Raw genomic sequence first — 22,184 nt, 5'->3', positions numbered from 1 at the left:
CGTTACCCCTTGTCCTGTCCCCGGGCACTACTGAAAAGAGCCTGGCCCCATCCTCCTGACACCCACCCTTTAAGTATTTATAAGTGTTGATAAGGTCCCCCCTCAGCTGTCTTTTTTCCAGGCTGAAGAGACCCAAATCCCTCAGCCTTTCTTCATAAGAGAGGTGTTCCAGTCCCCTAATCATCTCGGTAGCCCTTTGCTGCACCCTCTCCAGCAGTACCAGCACTGGTACAACCAGTACCTCTCCAGGTACTGCCTGCAAAGGCTTGGTCACAAATGGCAGCATGGCTTTCGCCGAATCCCAGTGAGAACAGAAAAGAGGAAGGTGCTCCATTTCCCGTTTTTCATTTCCCAGGGGCTCCATTGCCCCCCCAGGGCTTTGGGGACAGGAACCAATTTTCTGCCATGGCTTCTGGCTGCTTTTGAAAGTGCCACTCAGTGTTCCCAGCCGATAGGAACCCGGTGAAGGTCCAGCTGCCACCGGAGGTCCTTTCGCAGGCCACACAAGGGGTGGTTTGAGCTGGCACGGGAGAAAATCCACTGGCAGAGGGAGCGGGGACTGCAAGTGCCAGCTGTGCTGGGGAGCTGCTGTCAGAGACGATGCCTCTGCCGAGCGCCCTGCAGCACAGCTGGCGCTCCACAGCTGGACTGACTTGTGCTCGGGGCAGCGAGCAAGTCGGCATGGAGCATGGAGAAGCCGTGCAGGCATGGAAAGAGTGGCCAAGTGAGACCTCAGCTTAAACTTTCCAGGGGTTTCAGAGGGATTAGCCTATACGGCAGCGTTTTTAAAGCTGTTTCAGTCTTTCATTACGTGCATCGCAGCGCAGCTGCTCATGGAGTTTCAGAGGGCACGCTCGGCTCAGCACTGACTCTGGAGGCTGGAAAAAAATCACAAAGCACCTTTTTCCATAACTACCTGTACAGGTTCCCTCACTGAATTCACACCAAACAAATTACAGCGCCTTATTTGAGACATCCCCTATAGCTCAGACCAGGCTAACTGCTGCAGCCTCCCCTGAAGCCACTGAGACACCAGCACAACCAGCCCGTGGTTTGCTACCGTAACGCAAGTGGACTGGTTTTGGTGGAGGGAGAAGTAACGCTCATGTGGGACGGGGAGGCCCCTTCCCTTCGCACAGCGCTGGGCCAGGCGTGCGAGGAAGGACAAGCTGCTTTAAGGCCTTCCTCCACCGCTGAGGCAGCTGGGGCTGGACCGATGCCCGGGTATAAACTAAAGCAGCTTCACAACTGCTCTAATTTATGTCCGATTGCCAGCGGCCCCGGGGCATTTCTGTCAGCTGCCGCTCAACCAGCTGTAACAGCATCCTGGTCTCAGCTTCTCCTCCCAGTTGCTCACTGCTTGTGCCGGTGGCTGAGAGAGATCGGGCTGCAAGCGGCCCCGGCACGGGTCCTTCTCAGCCAGACAGCTCTTCAGGGCACCGGTGCTGCTCACCCCGTATCATCTGGCCAGGTTATAGCCTGTGTTTCCACCCCCCTGGATGAAAAGCGCATCCTACTCATATGGTACGTGTGACGGTGCTTCGCTATCTATATCTGTACATATGACGTGAGTGGCAAACTCCTCTGCAAACCGCCCACAAATCACCCTGGAGTCAAAAAGCCCAGTCACAAAGACTACAAAGAAAAATGAAAAGCGCTGTCTGAAACTCAGAAATAGACGATGTACAGTAATTTTTCCCGTCTCTCTGCCTTTGCTGGAATTAATCAACAATCTCTGCCTGCAATTGCTGGGAGTAATTTATTTCAAGAAATGCAAAGAAAGAGCATTTAGGATAAATATTTAAATTTCCTCTTCCAGCCCATCCTATTCTCAATCATTGTTTGTGTTCAATTCAGTCAGCTATGCATAAGCTGATGCTCATTCTCCTTGCTCTGGTTATTTACATATTTTTTCCTGTACTGAATCTCTGATCCCTAAGTCTTTCCTGGGTGGGGAAAGAATTATGTAAGTAATATTCCCCCGGGGACTGAATTCTGGGTGAGAATACATAGGATCACCTGGGGCATGGAGAAACCCTGGCAGACGGGGCTGGTGCTCCCATATGGATGGCAGTACCTGCCTTTTTTTCACTTACTCCCCCTCTCCCTTGAATGATGAAAGTGGTGGTACTGAGGAGAAGGGAACAGCATGAGGAAAAATGCAAAAAGCTTGGTTCTGGAAGGTGTTTGTGTGCCAAATCATACCATGCACATAAAAAATGAGATTGGAGTTAGTTGTAAAAAAAAATAAAAGCAAAACCTTTACTGTTGTGGGAACTATTTAAAAATGTTTTGTTGGTGGTTTTTTTTATAGGAAAATCACTTAAATTGAGCTGTGGGAATAATCAAACAAAGGAGCATAAACTTCAAAGGCAGTGCTTCGTACTTTTCAAATTGAGAAGGTTGAAAAGAGGAAGAAGCGAGAGCAAACCATTAATTCTGATCTGTGATTGCTCATGCATGCGTAGGACACGGGTTTCCCCTGGCTTCCTGTAGCCAAATATCTATAAACATGGTCTGGATGGGCCCTGGCTGACCCCTCGCCTCATCTTGTGCCGCCCCACCGAGGCTGCGCTTCCCCCTTTGGTGAGCCCTAATTAACGTGTGCCGACAGAGGCTTGAACCGGGGCGGGGTGGGGGAAAGTAATACATAAACTTTAAAGAGGGCTCATCCACCACGTGCAATTTGTATTTTACACCTCATGAATTTTAACAGCTAAAGTTATAACTCCACCGTTAACCCTCTGTGCGCCGCCACGTCTGCCTTGGCGGTCCAAGGAGGGAGGCTGTGTCAGCACGCCGCATTCCTTAATTTTTCTCCTAAAAGAGCTCAGCCACTTATTCAAGCCCTTCCTTTCACACACATCATGCAGGCTGAGTATTAAGAGTTGCAGATGCCCTCCAGATACCGCTAAGCGGCCGCTTAAAAACAAAATAACAAACATAAAAACGCAAATGACTGCAGCATGGAGTTAAAAATCTCTGCACTGCTGGCAGGCTTTGCACATAGCCCTGGCTGGACGGCTGCACGCTCGATCTTCCGCAACTGTCATTTAGACTGTCATTAAAAGTTACTGTTGTGACTCTAAAACAACACCTTGAAACACTTGGCGGAATCAGAGGGAAGTTGTGTTTTTTTTTTTATAACATGAAAACTGCACGCGGAGGCGAGAGCTGGGACCTCTGCTCCCCGGTGGTGTTTCATTACGGGCACCGAGACCATTAAACCAATTTCCTAGTGCTCGGGTGTGAGGTGTTTCTTGGATTTCCCCAGCTGAACCAACCAGCTCAGAAGCCTGCAATTCATTAAGCACGTTATCAGGCAACAGCCTCCCCTGCTCTCTCTTCGCCGTGCCTGCAATCCCTAACTTGCAGCTTGGTTTTTTTTCCCCCCGATTTGGTACAGCAGGAGACGGGATTCAAAGTCTCTTTATTTGGAGCCACGGTGCCCCGGGGCCTCACTTATTTGAGTGCGAGTGGCTGTGCGAGCCCTGCGGGTTCAGCCTCTGCTGCCCAGGGCTCTGCAGCCGCCGGGGGTTGGCTATAAATGAATGAGGTCGGGTAGCCGCGGTGGCCCAGAGCTCCGCCGGGGCTGTCCCCCTGTGCTCCACAGCAGGGTTTATCGGCCAAGCCGACAGCTGGGAGCAGCGGGATGTGGATCAGAGCGAGCCTAGCTGTCCGGAGGGCAAGGTGTAGAGGTACCCCGTGGCCAGCCAGCCTGATGAGTGCTGTCGGAACTAAGCAAGCTGTCAGCCCCTTAGCTAGCGCGCTCTAGCTAACATCATAACGTGAGACAGTGCTTTAAGACAACATCTTAACATATCTTAAAGGCAAGGCAATGTGTCCCTTAATGCAACCTAAACAAGCTAAATCTGGCTCAGGCTTGCACGTCAACACTCCCTTTCAGAGGGTGGCAGGAAGGATGTCGTCCCGACAGTCACAGAATCATAGAATGGTTTGGGTTGGAAGGGACCTTAAAGACCATCTAGTTCCAACCCCCTGCCATGGGCAGGGACACCTCCCACTAGACCAGGCTGCTCAAAGCCCCATCCAGCCTGGCCTTGAACACTTCCAGGGATGGGGCATCCACAGCTTCTCTGGGCAACCTGTTCCAGTGCCTTACCACCCTCAGATTAGAGAATTTCTTCCTAAAGGCTGAGGGATTTGGGTCTCTGCAGTCTGGAAAAAAGAAGACTGAGGGGGGACCTTATCAATGCTTATAAATACTTAAAGGGTGGGTGTCAGGAGGATGGGGCCAGGCTCTTTTCAGTGGTGCCCAGCGACAGGACAAGGGGTAACGGGCACAAACTTGAACATAGGAAGTTCCACCTAAACATGAGGAGGAACTTCTTTACCCTGAGGGTGGCAGAGCACTGGCACAGGCTGCCCAGAGAGGTGGTGGAGTCTCTGTCTCTGGAGACATTCCAAACCCGCCTGGACACGTTCCTGTGCAACCTGCTGTAGGTGACCCTGCTCTGGCAGGGGGGCTGGACTAGATGATCTCCAGAGGTCCCTTCCAACCCCTACCATTCTGTGGTTCTGTGATTCTGTGATCCCTCACCCTGTCGCTACATTCCCTCATAAAGAGTCTCTCCCCAGAGGGTCTTTCTCCTCCATGTCCTGGTTGCCACGGCGCAATTAAAAATTAAAATTTTTAATTTTCAGTCTGTATGCCTTTTCCAGAAAAGGGGCAGAGCCTGAGAACTGCTGCTGAGGACTTGCTTTCCTCTGCTGCGCTGTGAGGTACCCTCAGGAGCCGTCGGTGGGCCAGGGATTCAGAGCCACTGCCTGTAGACTGAGGAGGCACGAGCTGCCACCCAGCCTGGTTTGGAGGAAGTGGCGCCCTGGGCCAGTTTTTATCATCCCTTAACGAACTCAGAGTCGCCTCTGAACTGGGCCCCACACTGCTGTCCTGGAGCCACGGCAAGTCCCCCGGTGATTTGGCAGGAGGCATTGCTGACTCCTCCTCCATCAGCGGTCACCTGATGAGAAGCAGGAAAAATTGTCCCGTGCTGAGGTCTGCGTGGCTGCAGCTGGATGGCTACTGATGCTGGAGCCCACGGGGACACCGCCGAAGCACGGCACCCTCCTGGGAGCATCCCTCACAGGGAAAAATAGGGTTTGGGAGGGCTGCAGCCAGGCAGGGACAGGCTCCCCCTCACCTCCGGCCCTCCTTTTCCCCTTCCTTCGGAAGGGCAGGTGCTGACAAAGGGCCTGCGGATGCTCGTCCATGCCGGGCTGTGCTGTGCACTGATGCTGGCCCTCCGTAGTGCGGGAATGCCTTTTCTTCCAGGGCGGCCTTTGCATTTGCAATTTGAATTTAATCCCGCGAGCTAAAGATAGCTCCGGCTCGCTATTGTTCCTCCAGCTGGCAACAGCTTTATTTCTTTGATGCTTTCAGTTCTCGGTCGTTTCCAAGGAACTGGCAGAGACACTTTTTAATACAGAGCCTGTCCCAGCACTGTATCACGCTGGTCACCGCGTCCCACACTCCCGGCCCTCCCTTAGGTGCTCTGCTTCCCGCTGGCGAGGTCTCCTGCAGGGGCTGCAGGTCTCCCTCTTGCTGGCACGGGCTTCGCCTGCACGTATCCCTGATGAACTCCCTTCAAATCCCCTGGCTGGCTCCAGGGCTGCTCTGCAATGGCTCCTCCAGGAGCCCGAGTCTTCCTCAGGAACAGACCTTTCATGACAGCCTCACTCAGGTATTTTTTAATTACTCTTACTACCATTACTCCACTGTCAGAAGTAAGTGATGTGATCCTTTCCTATATTCTTGGTGGCTATTGGGGTTCATCTGGGTACTTCTCTAACCCACCCTTTTTTGTGTGTCTATTTGGTAAGAATTTAGTAACATCCTTTATTTCAGGAGCTTTCTGTGTCGCGTCAGCCGGGGAACCACATGCTCTGCAAGGTCACTGAATGCGTGTTTGTCTCTCAAGTAGTTTGAACAATGATTTGAAGCGGATTAATGCTAGTAAGCTCTTATCTCTGATTGCTTAGGTTTGTATTTGGTATATGAGCATCACACACATATACATCATACGCATCATACACATTGTGCTGTGTATGTGATTTGATATCTTCTAATCTCAGGGACAAAAACTAGGTGCTTTTCCAAAGATTGAATTTGGGATTGTTCCATGCTAATTCATGTTGTTAATTAGCTAGAGCAGGTAGCCAATAAAGCAGCATAAATGATTTCAGGTTCCTTAGGAAATGTGCCAATACGAATGCAAATACCGATTTAGACGTGGAATTTTCCCAGCGCCTCGCGGTGAGACTCATTCATTAAATTAAATAAAACGTGAGACGATTGCAGGCTGCTGCTGAACATTTTGTGAGCTGGAAAAGGGAGGACGCTGGATGGGTAAATCCCTCCCTGGGCATATCGGCAGCTCTCATCCCACGGGCAGGAAGGGTGGGGAGAGCCCTGCGGGCAGCAGCCAGCCTCCCAGCCCCGCAAGCCACAGCGGTGATTTCCTGGCTCTGGCAGGAAGGGCTGCCGGTTCCTACCGCTGGCATGCTGCCGATAGGGTTGCCTGCCGTTGCCAGGCATGGAGCTGTAAGGAACTGCATGGGAGATGAATGCAGAAAAAAAAAAAATAAATAAAAAAAGTCAGGCTCCTGAAGCGTTCAACAGGGACGCTTTCTTTCCCACAGAAGAAAAAGCCGTTCCTAGGTGGAGGCAGTATTGCAAAAATCGAACACAGCACAAGGGGAAAATCTGCCTCTGGGTTCCCAGGTAAACTAAGGGGAATACCTGCAGCCTTTTCCCCCTTTTCTGGGGATCGGCCCAGCGCCACAGAAGACTGCATCTGAGTGCATGATATAAATACTGCTTTTAAAATACTTTTCTCCCCCCAACCCTGCCCCAGTTCCTGGTTTGGCACAAAATGGGGATCTCAAATGAAAGCAGTGCCGCAGAAAAACACCGACTCTTTGGAAAACTGGCTGTGAAGGAGCGCAGCTACTAGGGACCAGACTCTCCACCAGAAGAGTGGAAGCAGGATGTGAGAAGTCTTCCAGGGATGGGTTAGTTAGACGGGCCTTAGGGATGGACAAACACCAAAGCATCAGTTATCACAGAACCACAGAATCACAGAATGACAGGTGTTGGAAGAGACCTCTGGAGATCATCTAGTCCAAGCCCCCTGCCAGAGCAGGGTCATCTAGAGCAGGTTGCACAAGAACGCGTCCAGGCGGGTTTTGAATGTCTCCAGAGACGGAGACTCCACCACCTCTCTGGGCAGCCTGTGCCAGTGCTCTGCCACCCTCAAAGGAAAGAAGTTCCTCCTCATGTTTAGGTGGAACTTCCTATGCTCAAGTTTGTGCCCGTTACCTCTTGTCCTGTCACTGGGCACCCCTGAAAAGAGCCTGGCCCCATCCTCCTGACACCCACCCTTTCAGTATTTATAAGCATTGATAAGATCCCCCCTCAGCCGTCTTTTTTCCAGACTAAAATGATCCAAGTCCCTCAGCTTTTCTTCATAAGAGAAATGTTCCAGTCCCCTCATCACCTTTGTAGCCCTTTGCTGCACCCTTTCCAGCAGTTCTCTGTCCTTTTTGAACTGGGGAGCCCAGAACTGGACACAGGACTCCAGATGTGGCCTCACCAGGGCAGAGTAGAAGGGGAGGATGACCTCCCTTGTCCTGCTTGCCACACTCGAGCACATGTGTTTCGGGCTTTGAATGGCTTGGCAGCCATAGGACTGGGAGTCGGATCTCCCCATGTACAGCTTCTGGGACTTCTCCCACACTTTCTGCTCGAGTGCTTTTCTCCAGCTCCGAGGACCGTCAGACTGAGGGGAGCTGCATTTTGTCCCCAATGGCAAAGAAAGCAGACGCAGGAAGCCTTGGTTCTCTTGACACAGTTGGCGAGTGGTTGTTCATATCAGATACCATCTTAGCATCCCCGGGGTGCTCCAGGAAATGTGTGTACCTGTGCTGCACAGGTCACTGCTGTACTGAGTCCATGCTACACCTTCTGCAAATATATCCACCTGGCACCCCTTAAAAGACAAATAGCACGTTGAAGCAATTTTTTATCATCAGTATTACATGGGGATGAAATAAAACTACGAAGGCAAAGTTCGCCCTTGTGTTTCAGACAGAGCAACACTGATGATTTGAATTGCATGTCCCCTTGGGGGAAGCAATGACAGCAATGCCATTGATTGGGCTTCAGTCTGTGGTCAATAGCAAGCACAAAAACTTAGAGGAAAAGGACACGTCTGACAAAAAGACAAATAAGGGTCTTCTCCCTGTTGTGAGCCTTGTGGAAGACACTGTATTTGAGGAGCTGGTGATGCTGGACAGGCCATGTCTGCTGTACTGGGCCCTGTACTGGGGGGCTGCAGACCCACGTATGCAGCCCAGTGTAAGGGAACATGCTGAGATGCCGCATGCTGTCAGCGTTGCGCTCTGGCGGACATCCTGAACGAGAGAATGTCCCTACCTGTCAGAAGAAGATATATGATTTTGTTTGTTGCATGAGATTAAAGGCGCTCTGGTATAGGAGAGAGACCCAGCCCCTCGATGATGGGATCTGCGGTCTGTGCTGTGGCTGTTCATCTGGAGGCCATCCGATGCCGCGTGTAAGTGGGATTCCCAGCAGCCGAAGGGACATAAGAATTTATCTCTATATTCCTCTTCTTATTTTCTATAATTAATAAAGCAGTTTTATTGCGCTACCTGCTGCTGTGCTTTTCTTACTGACACCCAGAGAGACCCCTGTGCCTCCCCATGCAGAACGCCCTCTGATTCCCCTTGAAGTCCCGCAGGGGAGCTGATCCACAAGGAGCTGGTCCAGGGTCTTGCAGCCTAAAAAAGACGGGGTTCTGCTCAGACTCCGGACAGAGTGTGGGCAGCTCACTGCCACTCCGTGTCATGGGAGGGAGGGTGAGAAGCCGCAATGGGGGGCTGGACAGCTGGATCCAGGCAAGGGGGCCACTAACTCAACCCCTTCCACCTACAAGGAGACACAGCTGCGGCTGCAGCCAGCGCACACGGAAAAACCATTGGCATTCGCTCCCCAGCCTGGGTGATCCTCCCCCTCCCGGTCTGCCAGGATGAGTCACGCTTGCTGCTGGAGCCGAGCCTTGGTCCCGTGCCAGGAACGCGCTCCGGAGGGAGACCGCAGAGAAATACAGAATAATTTGCAAACCCATAAAAAAAAAAAACCCACCCCTTTGCTTCTCCGTGGGGGTCCCTCAGCAGGTTTTTGTAGCAGGTGTCGCCTGCATGCCCGCCCTCCCAGGAGGGGACAGTCCCCTGCGGCTGGTGACCTGGCAGGTCCGTGGTGTGCTGGGGACAGGCTGGGAGTGCCTGGAGCACGTTGCTGCCAGCGGCTGCACGGGATGGAGCTGTGCCGGCTGCGGGACCTCGTGAGCCGGGTGCCTGGGAGCGTGGTAACGCAGTGCCGCAAGCGAGGAGGAACCCCGCTGGCCATAAAATGGCACGGAAGACCCCCAGGAGTCATGTAGAACAGAATGGTGGAGTGTAATGAATAGTCAGACATATGGTAAAAATGAATTAATGTCGAGTTGCCATCCACTCTGCCATTTTTTTTTTTTTCTTTCAGTTTCCCCACTGTGCCTGTCTCCTGGCATCGCTGAATCTTGATTCAGGGAGAGGCAGCCAAGTATCTTCCTGTGAAGCCAACATCGCGTCCCAAGTTGGCCAACAACTTGGTAGTGCTTTCTCCTGGCTCCATCTGGCTGGGACTCTCTCTCCTGGCCTGCTGGAGAGTGACCCAGCCCCATGGGCACGGGTCTGCCTCTCCTCCCCTCTGGCGGGGAGCCGCCTGCCCTCAGGAGGTGCCAGCTGATGGGGAGCACAAGCGCCTTCGAGCTGCAGTGAGCACGTCAAGGCAAGTCCCGGGTCTCAGGCCTCACCACCTGCAGACGCGGTGGCCCGATTCCAGGACTGCAGGAGGTTCACCTGGAGCTCCTGGAGAGCTGGGGTGCCAGGGCTTGTCTGCTGTCTGGGGGATGCCGGCTGTTCCAAGCAATGTGCTGGCAGAGTAAGGCGGAAAGGTCCAGCCTGGTGGAACAAACCTGCGGGAATGGCTTTTGAGGGCCTGATACATTGCTACAGGCAGCAGCAGTGTATACATGTGTGTATATATGCCAATGTATACGTGCATGTGAGTGCCCTGAGTAATCCTAATTTTCCCACCAAGAAGAAAAAGAACGCCAGGTGCCATGAGCCAGTTTACGCACTGTGAGGAGCTGCTAGAAAAACTTGCAGAGCCTAGTCCAAGAATTGGACTAAAAAAAGGCAGGAATATTGTACCCACCCTTTGCCTTCCTGCCCCAGCCTCTCCTTCCACAGACAGCTGTTTCTGCACTGCACACAACATGGATGGGCTTTCTCCAAAACGAGCGTGCTGCTTCTTGGCTGGCACCACTGCTGCGTATGTCCCGACTTGAACAGGTCTTGGGAGGTAAAACAGAGGGGCAGGAGAGCAGCTGGGGGACCGTGCAGGTACTGGGGGTGCTCAGGGAGCCTGCCTGCCTGCCTGCCTGTGGGTGCAGCCAGAGGAGCAATTTGGTGGCAGCAGCGCCAGCAGAGGCAGGCGTTTGCATGCGTGTGTGCGTGCGAATGCGTATGCGTGTGTGCATGCGACAGAATATGGAAATGCTTGTCCTAAAAGAGCGAAAGAGGAGCTACTGCCCGGAGACACGGATTTGACTGGAGCTACACCTCTTCGTGCTTCTGGGTACCTCCACCCCGGAGCGGGGAGCATCGCACCCGCTTCCCTCATGGCAACACCCGCCGTGCCTGGGAGGCAGCGCAGTTTTAATCAAGGCTCCTTGCTGAAAGCAAGCCGCCTCTTTCTCAGTCAGAAGTCCTCACTGACTTGAAAAACAGCTGTTATGGTAGGGCTCCTATTCTTGGATTTCTTGGAAAAAATGGAGTGCTCGCAGGGGCTAAAGGGCAGGAGGCAGAGGTCGGGGACTTGTGCTCTGCCGCTGGCTCAGCCGCTGGCTTCTCGCATGATGGGAGGCAAGTCACTTATTTTTTATATTAAATAGGGAGAGGGCAGAGAGAGGAAGAGAGGAAGGGGACAGTGCTATTAAGCAACCTTTGTGAAGCGATTTGAAACCCACAGTGGAAAAAAGCCGTAAATGTCACATCACATTCATTACCGAGCAGCGGCGGCTGCAGCCACTGCTTGCAGAGAGCCACCGCTGCTGGGCCGGCCTTGGCAGGCTGCTCCCCTGCCGCCAGCACCTGTCCCTCCCATTGCCGCCTCCCCAAGTCATTTCTATTACCCAGCAATCACCCGTGACCCCGAGATATTTTTAATGCCTGCATTTTTAGTGCTGCCGTTCTGTGGGCGCGGGGCTGTTGGGCAGCCCAGCTCTCCCCTGCTGCTTCCTCCTTCTCCACCTCCTCCTCCTCCTCCTCCCTTGGGTGCCCGTGGTCCTTCCCTTGCGCAGGCATCCCGCTCCAGCAGCCCCACAGGAGAGATCAGACGTGGCGGCAGCTGGGGAAACAATTGGGTGCCAAATTAGAGCGGCTTTTCAAGTAATTGACTGATGGAGCAGCACTCCTACTTAAAAAAAAAAAAAAAATTAAAAAAAATAGTTTCGCAGTATGACTCACCGAGGCGTCTGTGCTCTGAGCTGTTTAAAAGTCAGCCCACGGTGGAGGTCAGGGGCCAGAACTGTTTTGCTCCGTGCTGCCGAGGATGCCCTCTCCCTTGGGAAAAGCCCTGCCCCGGGGTTTGCCCGGCAGAGCTGTGAGATGCTCCGGTGGTGTAACCCTGGCCCCATGAAACTCAGCTCCCCTCCGACCAGGGGCTCAGCCCCTGGCTCCCACGGGCTGGGGGTGAGATCCCCATCAGCCGCTGGAGACACTTACAGCTTCTGACACACCAGGGGCTATGAGAGAGCTCCCAGAGGGATGTTTTAGTCAAGAAGTCAGGAGGGAGAGTTTCCTCCAGACCTGGGCTAACCTCGCATCCTCTCCCGCTTCTTGCCGTGGAAGCAGCCAGAGCGCTGCAGGCTCTCAGGAGCACCGCGGGTCCTGACAGCATTCTGAGCAACAGCCCTGGCCGGGGAGCACCTCCAGCCATGGAGGGCAGCAAATCTGACCTTAATTACTGCTAAAAGATCATATAGATGGGTTTTTCCCCCTGGTCTCCCTCCATCATTAACATTTTAACAGCTTTTGTGAAGGAAGGAGGGCCAGAGAAGACAAGAGAGCAGCGAGAGTTTCACGTTATCACAGGACTCTGGGAGCTGGGGCTGCAATGAAACATCCTGATATCCCGAGACTCACAATAAATAGAAATGATTTCTGAAGCTCATGAAGCACTGTACGGGCAGTCAAAACCAGCAATAAGATACTCTCGCTCATCTTCTTTCCCTCCCTTTCTAGTGGAAAGGAAAAAGAAGATTTCTGCATGTTGCAGGTATTGTCATTATTATAAGTGAACCTGGTGTTGAAGAAAAAAATGTAGGCAAGCAAATTTGCTTCAGGGAACCGGCCAAAGCCCTCCTTGACTGTCAAAGAGGTGACCCTGAGGATGGTGACTTGTACAAGGGGTGAGGATGTCCGTCTTCATTGTGTTGTGCTTCGTCTTCCAGCCCTGCTCCCACAGGGGTGAGAGATGCCAGGTTCCAAACAGGCTGGCCCTTCTGTGCTCGCTGGCATCAGTCTTCTCCTCCGGAGCAATACTCTGGAGCGAAACACTGAGCAAAAATTCACCCTAAGTTTTCCATGCAAAACTTTGGCCCTGGCTTCTGAAGCCAGGCCGCGAACGAACCGGAGTGAAAGACTATCGTATCGCCGTGGCCAGCACACAGCCATGGGTGTCCCCAGGCGGGACCAGCCCTTTGCTTGCCAGGGACTTTTGCCTCACCCTGCGCTATCTCAGAGCAGCGTGCCCTCACCCCGCTGCCCCCCGCAAGCCCGGTTTCCAGACTGCTCCCAAAGCTCTTTGCAGTTTGAAGTGTTTTATTTTAGGCTTTTTTTTTTTTTTTTTTGCCCTGTCAGATAATGCGGGTCACAAAGCCGGGCAGCCGAGCCCAGTTCTTTGTACTCTGCCATTTCCTCGTCGCCGATGTCTAGCCCTTATATATTTTTCATGGAAGAGTGTGTCGATGGTGCAAAGGCGCCTCCTTGCCTTCCCCCAGGTCTGATCGTTTTCTCTGGTTTTGCGTACAAGGGGGTTAATTAGAAGCCAGCGTCTCCCCCCACCCCAGCTAATGTGGAAACCTGATGAGGAGCCAGCAGCGAGAGGGGGGTGAGGAAGGGATTAGCAAAGCTGGGGAGAGCAGATTTCCCTGGCCATGTCCTCAGCACCCCAGGAGGGTTTGAGTCTCTCCCTGCCCAGCTCCCACGCGGACACCCCGGCAGAAGAACGTGCATCCTCGGCTGTCCAAAACGAGATGATGGCACATCCCCGTGGCTCCTCCACATGGGGTTTGGCTGGTGAGGAGACTTTGTAGTCTCCTGGGCTTGGGTTGCGGGGTGGGGGTGACTGATTTTGCCTCTAGGGCAGCTCCACCAGATCCCTGCCCTTTCTCTTCTGTTCCTGTGTGGATGGGGAGCGTGTGTGTGTGTGTGTGTGAGATTGTGGTGTGTGTGTGTGAGAGAGAGCGAGCGCTGGCTCATGCTATTTCCTCCCTTCCCTTGGGGCTTGACTGGGTCCCTATTTTTTTTTTTTCCTGCTGCCGCTCTAATAAAAAAAAGTGGCTCAGCCAATTCTCCTGAACCTGAACGCAGAAGGAAGGAGACAGGGAGTGAAAAATGTGAAATCAAATAGGAATATTTTTTTTCCCCCACCAGGCACAGTCGCCGGGGAGCGGGGCTGGGAGCACCGTGGCCATCCCCCTGCAGCAGGATCTGGGGGGAGGCAATAGTTATTCATGCTGTAACCAGGAGCAGGAGAGCTGCTCCCCCCATCTGAGAGAGCTCGTTACCGCCTCGAGTTTACTTAAAATACAGCTCTAATTACCTGTTTAAACAATAGCTCTGTCCCTTCCTTGGTCTATGAAGACTGCACACATTTTAATTACCGGGAAGACCTTGGCCATTCACCTTTCTGAGGTATTTAATGCTTCCAGTCAAATGCCTGCCCTGATGCACTCTGTTACCATGCCACCTCTCGAACTCTCGCCAGCGGAAAACTGCAGGATATCGCTGGTGAAATGACATTCTCCGGCTGATTTTTTTTTCTGCATAATCATGGTATTTGGGTTAATTTTGCTGTGCCGGGCCCATTAGTCTTTGGCTCCTAAACAAGAATACGCCGGCCCTCCTCCTGCCTTGCCTTTTCCCCTGTGCACACATGAAAAATAGGGCTTAGATTGTGTCTTAACGTGCGATATGTTGTAATGCTGTAAATGGATGCCAAAGCATCCAGGATGGGAGCGCTTGTTTTAGAGGCAGTGTAACCGTCACGGGAAGGGGTCTCCTTTTCCTTTGCCCGGATGTTGAGCCGTTCACCCCAGCACCATGTCCCCTCCCCACAAAACTTCTCATTTTGGGGTATTTCTCTTTTCCTAGCAAGCGGTGGGCTGGAAAATGCTTCCGATTGCAGAGCAGTGCAGGGAGGGATCCTGCTGAGCTGAGCGCCCGGAGGCGATCGAAGCACTGCCGTCCCTGGGCGGGCGAGCCGAGCTTGCCGAGGTCTCGTCTGTGCAGCCATGGGAGCCTGGCCGGCAGGAGAGATGCTGCAGCTAACGAGCATCCTTCCTCGGGGGCCTTTTCCTCACTGATGCCGAGCGAGCACAAGCTGGATTGCCCTGAGAGCTGAATCCCCAGCGGCTTCCCAAGCTTCTGGCGGTGGCACAGGGCAGGGGTAGGGCTATTCCCAGCGGACAACAACTTCTTCTGGATCTCCATCAGCGTGGATGGGAGAGCATCCCTCTGCCACACTGGGCCCAGGCAACAAAAGGGTAGCAAGAAGGCTTTGCTTCACAGAGTGCCTGAGAAGGGGGTCAGGATGCTCAGAAGAGGGGAAGCCACATATTTGCAGTCAGAGAGAAGAAGGAGGCCAAACACTGCCCGGCCCATAAGTTGCATCCCCCAAGAAGCCTTGTCTGTGGGGCTTGGTGCAGCCGGCTGGGAGAAATCCAGAGTAAACTCAGTGAGCTGCCCGGAGGGTCTGGAGCTGTAAATCTCAGCAGCCTGGATTTAAAGAGCTGCCAGAACTTTTCACAAGGTTAGAAAAGTGCTGGGGAGGCGGCAGAGGAACACCTGGCCGTTTCATCCTCCCTATACCGCAGTGCTGCCGCTTGGGATCTTTACCTTCCCTTCAGGAGTTGGTGAAGCATAATGGAGCCTTTTGGGACTGGAAGATACTGCTCTGATTTAGGGTAATTGCCTGCGTGTCATGATTCAGCGCATCAGTTAAGCGCTCGTCCACCTCTGGACATGATTAACTGGACATGATTAACTGTAAAGACCACAGGGATTTTCCATGGGACTTACGCATGTGCTTCCCTGCTGTGCTGAACTCGGCTCTCCGTTACCACTACCGATGTCGGTGGGGTTGCCGGAGAGCGAATGGAAGAATTCAGCCCTTTTGTATTAGATCCCCCTTTGTTTTATCTGACCGCTAAAATTGCAGAGCTGGAATATTTCAAAATATTTGCTCAGCTGGCCACGAAACGTGAGGGTTTCTTTTGGGGGAGAACGCCTCATTTCTTCTCCAGCCAGATCAAGCACCTCCAGCTAATGATGAAGCATCACGGCGCGCTGAAGCCCCGCTAATGGCAGCGTCCTGAGGAGTGAAGATAAACAGTGCTTGCCGCAGCATGGGGGGATGCCGATCCCTCCCCTCCGCTGATGACAGAGGATGAGCAAAGGGAAAGGGGAGGGGGGAAATAACCGCGCTGCTCTGGATGCCCCAGTTTTCTTGTGCTTTTTTTTTTTCCCATTTTATTAATACCTAGTAGCCTTACTGAAGCTAAGCAAAGAATCCCTTTCATCCGCTGGTCTGTTTTCTACCTTTGATGGCCAGCCTTTCATTTTACTTTGAGGTATCCCCCCCCCCGCCTCAGAAAGCTCCTTGGCTGCCTAGCCAGCACATTTGTTCCTCTCTGGCCGGATGCAGATGTGACCAATTTGCTTCCCCGACACAATGCAAGTGGAAGCAGGGGCGGAGAGGGGAGGAAGGTCTGCCAAGCCGAGTCGCGCAGCAGAAGGCAGCGAGAAGAGCACCGCGCTATTTATTCCCTTGCTTCCACTGGGGTCTTCAGTGTCCCGGCAATGGTAAATCTTAACTTTCATGCTATAGTGCACCGGGATGCAATTTACTTCAAAGACAGCATAAATCCCCGACTGCTGCTTATATCACAGGGCTGTTACATAAAAAGGGCTTACGCGCTTCGGCCTCCGGAACAGGTTTGCCCCTTTTTCGGCATCTATCTAAACCGAGTGGCCTGCGGTTGGCCTAAAAATCTCACAAAGGTCAGAAAAACTAGGCTGTCCCTGCCCTTCTGAGCCATCGGATTGCCCAGCTCTGCCACGCCGGCCCTGGGAGCACTGTCCCCGCGTCCAGCCCCACCATCACACAGTGGGTCCCCCAGCCCCAGGCTGTACGGAGATGGGGGGGAGGCTCTGGGAGGTGTTTTTTTTTTCACTCTCAGGAAAAAACGCTAGTGCTGGGGAGAGAGGGGAGGAAGGAAGCAAATTCCTCCCTCCTGCTACCACAGCTGTCTTGCCAAAGCAGAAACCCGGAAAGCTCTTTGGTCGGGAAAAGCTGTGAGCGAGCCGGGTGCCCTCGCTGGGCAGGTGGGCTGGGGTAGTGCGAATAACCTGCCCTGCCTGCAGGATGAAGGGCCTGGCCATCAGCTGCTCTCAATCCCTTCGTCTCCATGAGCTACACAAAGTCGTGCCACTTTGCGCTGACCCCAGGAGCTTTTCGTTGCAGTGGCAAATGTCATAGGTTTAACCAGGGGAGTGCTAAAGACCCGCTTAGGCACGTGAAGAAAGTGCATTTTCAGAAGCGATAGAGAACCTGCAGAGCTCAGACCCTAGTGTCAGGAGTGCCATGGCCAAGTAGAGCCCCAAATCATTTCCAGAAGTGGGACTTTGGCTCTGTTCAAATCCTGTTTATCCACCCCTTGGCCAAGAGAGTGGTTTCCTCAGCCCGATTCCAGACAGCTGTCTTGCCTGGGAAGACCGTTCTTGTGTGTATGCGCTAGCGAACGAAAATCAAGCTAGAAAACATCCAGTTAAATTTCTAAGAATTTAATTTCTTGGCTGAACGTGGGAACCTAGACATTTTCTGAATATTGCTTTTGGAGTGAAAGAGGAGAAAAGAAATCCCTTCTGCCCTCTGTAGTTCAACCATATTAATAATGTCTTATTTGCAAAGCTGTTTACGCCTCCCTTTCCTTCTGCCGGGGTGCTGCTGTGGATCTGCCCTCATCAGAGCGCCGCTATTAGCTGGCTTCATCGTGTGGCGATGCTTCATCGTTAGCCAAAGTTGCTTTATCTTCGTGAGGGAGGAATAAGCCGTTCCTCTCAGAACCACCCATATTTCATGGCCAACTAAGCAATATTGCGAAAACATTGAGATTCCTCAATTTCCTTGATCGTATAGAGCAGATGCTGATTTGATGCTAGGAAAACTGATTAGCCAACCCCTTCCCGGCTAGTCTGTCACGGCGCTGACAGCCCCAACGCAGGCAGCTTGTCCAGCAATAGAAAGGCTATTACCAAGTGCATCTTTCATGCAGCGAGAAAGAACGTTTTCTAGCTGCCTCTATGCACTGAAAACAAATTTCCAAAAGCCCGCATAGCAAAGCGCCGGGGTTATAATCCACTTCCGTGCAATATTACCTTGGGATGTGTTATCACTGGAAGTGTAAAATCCAGGCTCCTCTCCCGTGTGGAGCCCCGCTGTCAGTAATCGAAGGTTTTGCCTGGCCGGGGGCCTGTCTGACTTGCAGGGCTGGCTGTGAAACCAAGGGCATCACTGGATGCCGCTGTCACGCACAGCCGTGCGGGACCCTTTTAAGGCAGCGGTGGAGCCGCTGTGGCGGGGTGGGGGAGGGGGGGGAGCCGAAGTCTAGTGTATATAATTTCAAGGAAACGCGTAGGCTTGCCAAGGCTAAAAATCAAGATCAAAAGTTCAGGGTTAAATTCAGCTGTCGGGTCTAGATAAGCTTATCTCCAAAAAGTGGCTTATGAAGAGATCTGCTCTGGGCTGAAATGCTTAACTGGTGACCTGCGGGACTCGGGCACTGCTCTCCTTCCTACCAGGGCTTACCTCCAGATCTCCATGTCTCCTGCGTTTCAGATGCCAAAGCCGTGGCGGGGAGGCGGGGGGGGACGGGGCTGTGTGTGGATAGCGTGTCAGGACAGCTGCGCTCCGGTCCCCCCCCCCAGCCTCCTGCAGATTTACGCACTTTCGCTTATCCCGGCTGTCCCAAAGAGAGCGGCGAGCGGCGAGCACCGTGGTTTTGTTATTACACAGAGGCCTGATCTGGCAAAAAGGGAAAATTAGAGAATTTTTTCCAAGCATTCTTTTCCACTCAGTGGAAAAAAAAAACAACAACCCACCCAGGCATGCCTGTAATCAGCTGCAGGAGCAGAACAGCCCTCTTAATTTATTTTAAAGTGTCCTTCAGGAGTGTCTGGTTAATAACCACGCTCCACGGTGCTGCGTTCCCCGAGGGGGGAAAGGGATCGCCTGGGAAACTCGTGGGCTTTTTTCCCTGGATAGGATGCCCTCTGCTTCATCCCACTGGAGAACGGGGAAGGGAAGGGTGCACACAAAAGAAGCAGGATGGCGGGAGGAGGATGGGGTCCTGCCTCCTCCCTGTAGCCACCATGGGACCAGCAGGTCCACATTCGGGATGCTGCGGAGGGTTGCTGGCACACAAGGGGCTTCCACAGCTGCAAAAAACCCCTGTGGTGTGTCTAATTCCAGCCCTTCGCTTAAGAGGGCTGGTTAAAGGCATCACAGATTTGAGGTGTGCAGCATTTGCACCGCGTGCGTCGCAGGGCTGTTTGATCCCATCGGAGGTGTTTGCAGTGCACGGGTGCGACAGGGAAGGGCAGTAAATAGGGAAAAAGGTCATTTGATTAATCATCTTGCAGCCTAGTGGCATGGTGGCCTTTGTAGGGAAAAAAACCCAAATCAATCTCTTTAACCTGTCCCTGTTTTTAAAACCTACGCAGAAGTTTCCGGGATGCGGCGCGGAGACGCGGCTCTTGGTTAAACAGTGAGACACGCAGCCAGCCGGCCTGTTGCCGTGAGAAATTAAGACCGAAGCAATAAAACAAGCCTGGAAGGCTGCCAGCAGCAGGAAGCCACGGCAGCGGGGCAGGACGGGGCTCCTGTCGGGTTATATGTGAGGTGCATGGGTCGCCCCCCCCCAGGGACGGTCAGCACTCACTCCTGCCCCCCACAGGCAGGGTCCCCCTTCGAAGAGAAGACCGAGCTGCCCCATATCTCCCAGGGGAGTCCCCTCTCAGCTCCGATGGTTTCTTGCAGAGCAGCCCCGTAGGCAGCGAGGCTGGAGGAGACATCCCGCAGCACCCAAGGAGTGATGCCGGCACCCAGTGCCACCCCCCTGCCATGTCCCCTTTAGCTGCCCCGGGGTGCCAGCAGCTCCCTCCGGCCCCTGACACAGCACATAGGAGCTGCCAGCTCCAAGAGAATCCCGCACCCAGCTTTTTCCTCACAGTCTATGATTTCTGTGCGGAGATACACGTGTGTGTACGTCTGCCTGTGAGAAAATTACATTTCAGCCAAAAGGCAACGCGTCTTATATTTGAGATGACAAAGGGACGTATTGAAATGCAGTAAAGTGAGTCATTGCTCTTGCTACCTTAAAACGATCCAGAAACGTTTGAGAGACTGAAAATTAGATGTTTCTTCTTAAAAAAAAAAAAAAGAAAGAAACAGAGCTGTTTTACGGGTCTGGGAATACCAGTTTAAACTTTTAACGTTCCCTGCACTCTTCCTTTCCTTTCTTACTTAAAGGCAGACTATGAAATTTTGGCAAGGAGTTTATTTTATTTTGAAAAACAAGCGTTTGTAATATCTAAGAATAATAGGAACATTCTCAAGGCTTTAAAAACCCAATGGGCCTTCACTGATAGTTTCACGTAAAGAAATCCAGATGCTGCAGCAGGGAGATCCTGAAAGCCTAATGGCCTTCAGCTCCCGCGTCCAGCCCCAGCCACACACGAGCCTTCAGCTGAGAAAGTAAAAAGGAGACTCGTGAAATGAAGTAGTATTTTTTTCTCCCCAGACCTTGTAGCTTTTCAAATATTGCCGCGTGGAAGGCTGGTGGAGATTGTTCCCTGAGCTAGTCACTGATTTACCCCACAGAAAAGCCCTAGGAAAGGGCTTTCTTGAAGACAATTTTACGTTGGTGTTGTTTTCTTTGTACTTTGAGGGCCATTTTTTTTAAAATTTTTTTATTTCTGGAAGCGTAAAGATGGTTTATTATGCAATCAGAGAAATCTGAGGCATGGGGTCCTGGGAACAAAACGCCACCCTATATTGCAAAACTTGTGATAAAAGCATAGGATTTGGGACTTCTGTTGCAAGGCGAACACGGAGTTTCCACATCCTGTTCTTCTGAGTGCAATCCGGTGTGCGAATGTCTGACGAGGCACCGGAGCAGTAGTAGTCTCTTCCTGCCAAAAATAAATGGGGAGCGGGGAGCTTAACTCCAGCTGGACCTGGTTAATCTGTGCTTAGATTATCTCAATTGCGCCTAGGATTAAGAAATGCTTTAGCAGGGACTAATCTTACTCCATGAACAGCATGTCTGGCTGACTTCTTAATCCCATCTCTTTGACTCCCGGGACTTGGCTTCCAAGGCAGATGGGCCTCGAGCATCCCTGCGTCCAGCCCCCGCAGGCATGGGGCTCTGCCTCTCGGTGGGGCTGTGGTGGGGAGCCTGGGATCGGCCTCAGGTCTGTAGCACAGCATCACTCTGCTTTTGGTCTTTCTTGCTTCCCTCTTTCCCCTCCTTCTACGCCAACCAGAAATCAGGCAGAAGGCTCCTCAGCACATGGCAAGCGCAATGCAAAGCGTTAGGCATAGGACAAGGCAGCGCTACATTAATTACCCTGATTTTCTGAAGAGATGCTGCGGCGGAGGATGAAAAGGAAGACAGCTGACGTGAGCACATTTCTTGCTTTCTGACGAGTGATGCTTTGAGAAGGTCTCCAGCGATACTTCTGCGGGAGCGTAACAGAGTTGTGTGCGCTGATCCTCAAGACAACCTTCTGGGAAGGTAACTCCATCCCGGCCTCTCTCCCCTGGAGACAAAAATAACTCATGGGAGAGCTGCAATGGAAATTCCCCATTTGGGGGGGAAACAAGAAAAAAAAAAAACCACTAAAAAAACCCCAAAGGACGTTTTCTGCTCGTTTCAGGAGAAACGAAACATTCTTTGCACTTTCTGGCAATTTAAAAAAAAAAAAAAAAAGCAAGAGGGTTTTGCTAGTAATAAACCACGCAAAAACTCCCAGATTTTTTTGTTTGCAAAATTGGCAGAATTTTGAGCGGCTGAATTTGGGTAGCAAAGTATAGGTTTCGCAAGTACGAAACACTCATATGGCTGGCATCCAGCAGCTCTCCTGCCAGGGAGGAAAAGCCTCTAACGCAGATTATCCGACAGTTTATGCAGCTCAGCTTCAGCAGGGGAGACCTTTACAACAGCAAACCTCCCAACAGCCCCGCTTATGAAACCCCAGAGCTCATCCCTGCGGTGTCCCCGGCACTGTGGGGTCCCCTTCGGGGCTGCCTCCGCTCCCAGCCTCCCTCTCCCCCGGGCTGTGCGATTCCCAAACTCGGACAGTGCCCAAAAGCACCGCTGAGCCGTAATTGATGCCTGAGGTGACAATTACAGAGGCCCTTGAGAGGAAGGCAAAAAGAAAAACAAAAGCCCTGCCCCAAACAAATAAGCAAAGCAGCAGCAACAGCAAATAACCCCCTGCACGACACAAAGCCTTAAAAGAGACAATAAATAAAGCTAATTAGCCCACAGACTTAGCGCCGGCTTGTGTGGAGCGAGCCTGGCGGAAGGAAGGGCAAACCCAAGAGCTGTTAGCCACAAAAGCATCACTTCTTCCTACTCTAAAAAAAAAAAAAAAATTAAAAAAAATCCCCAAGTGAGCAGAGGTGGTTGAGGTGACGCCAAGAAGAAAGGGGGAGCAGATGGGCAGGTCCTGCTGGGGAACGGGCTGATGGA

Source organism: Chroicocephalus ridibundus, chromosome 1 (assembly GCF_963924245.1).
Source record: "Chroicocephalus ridibundus chromosome 1, bChrRid1.1, whole genome shotgun sequence".
Lineage (NCBI taxonomy): Eukaryota > Metazoa > Chordata > Aves > Charadriiformes > Laridae > Chroicocephalus > Chroicocephalus ridibundus.
Note: the sequence above shows the minus strand (reverse complement) of the source record.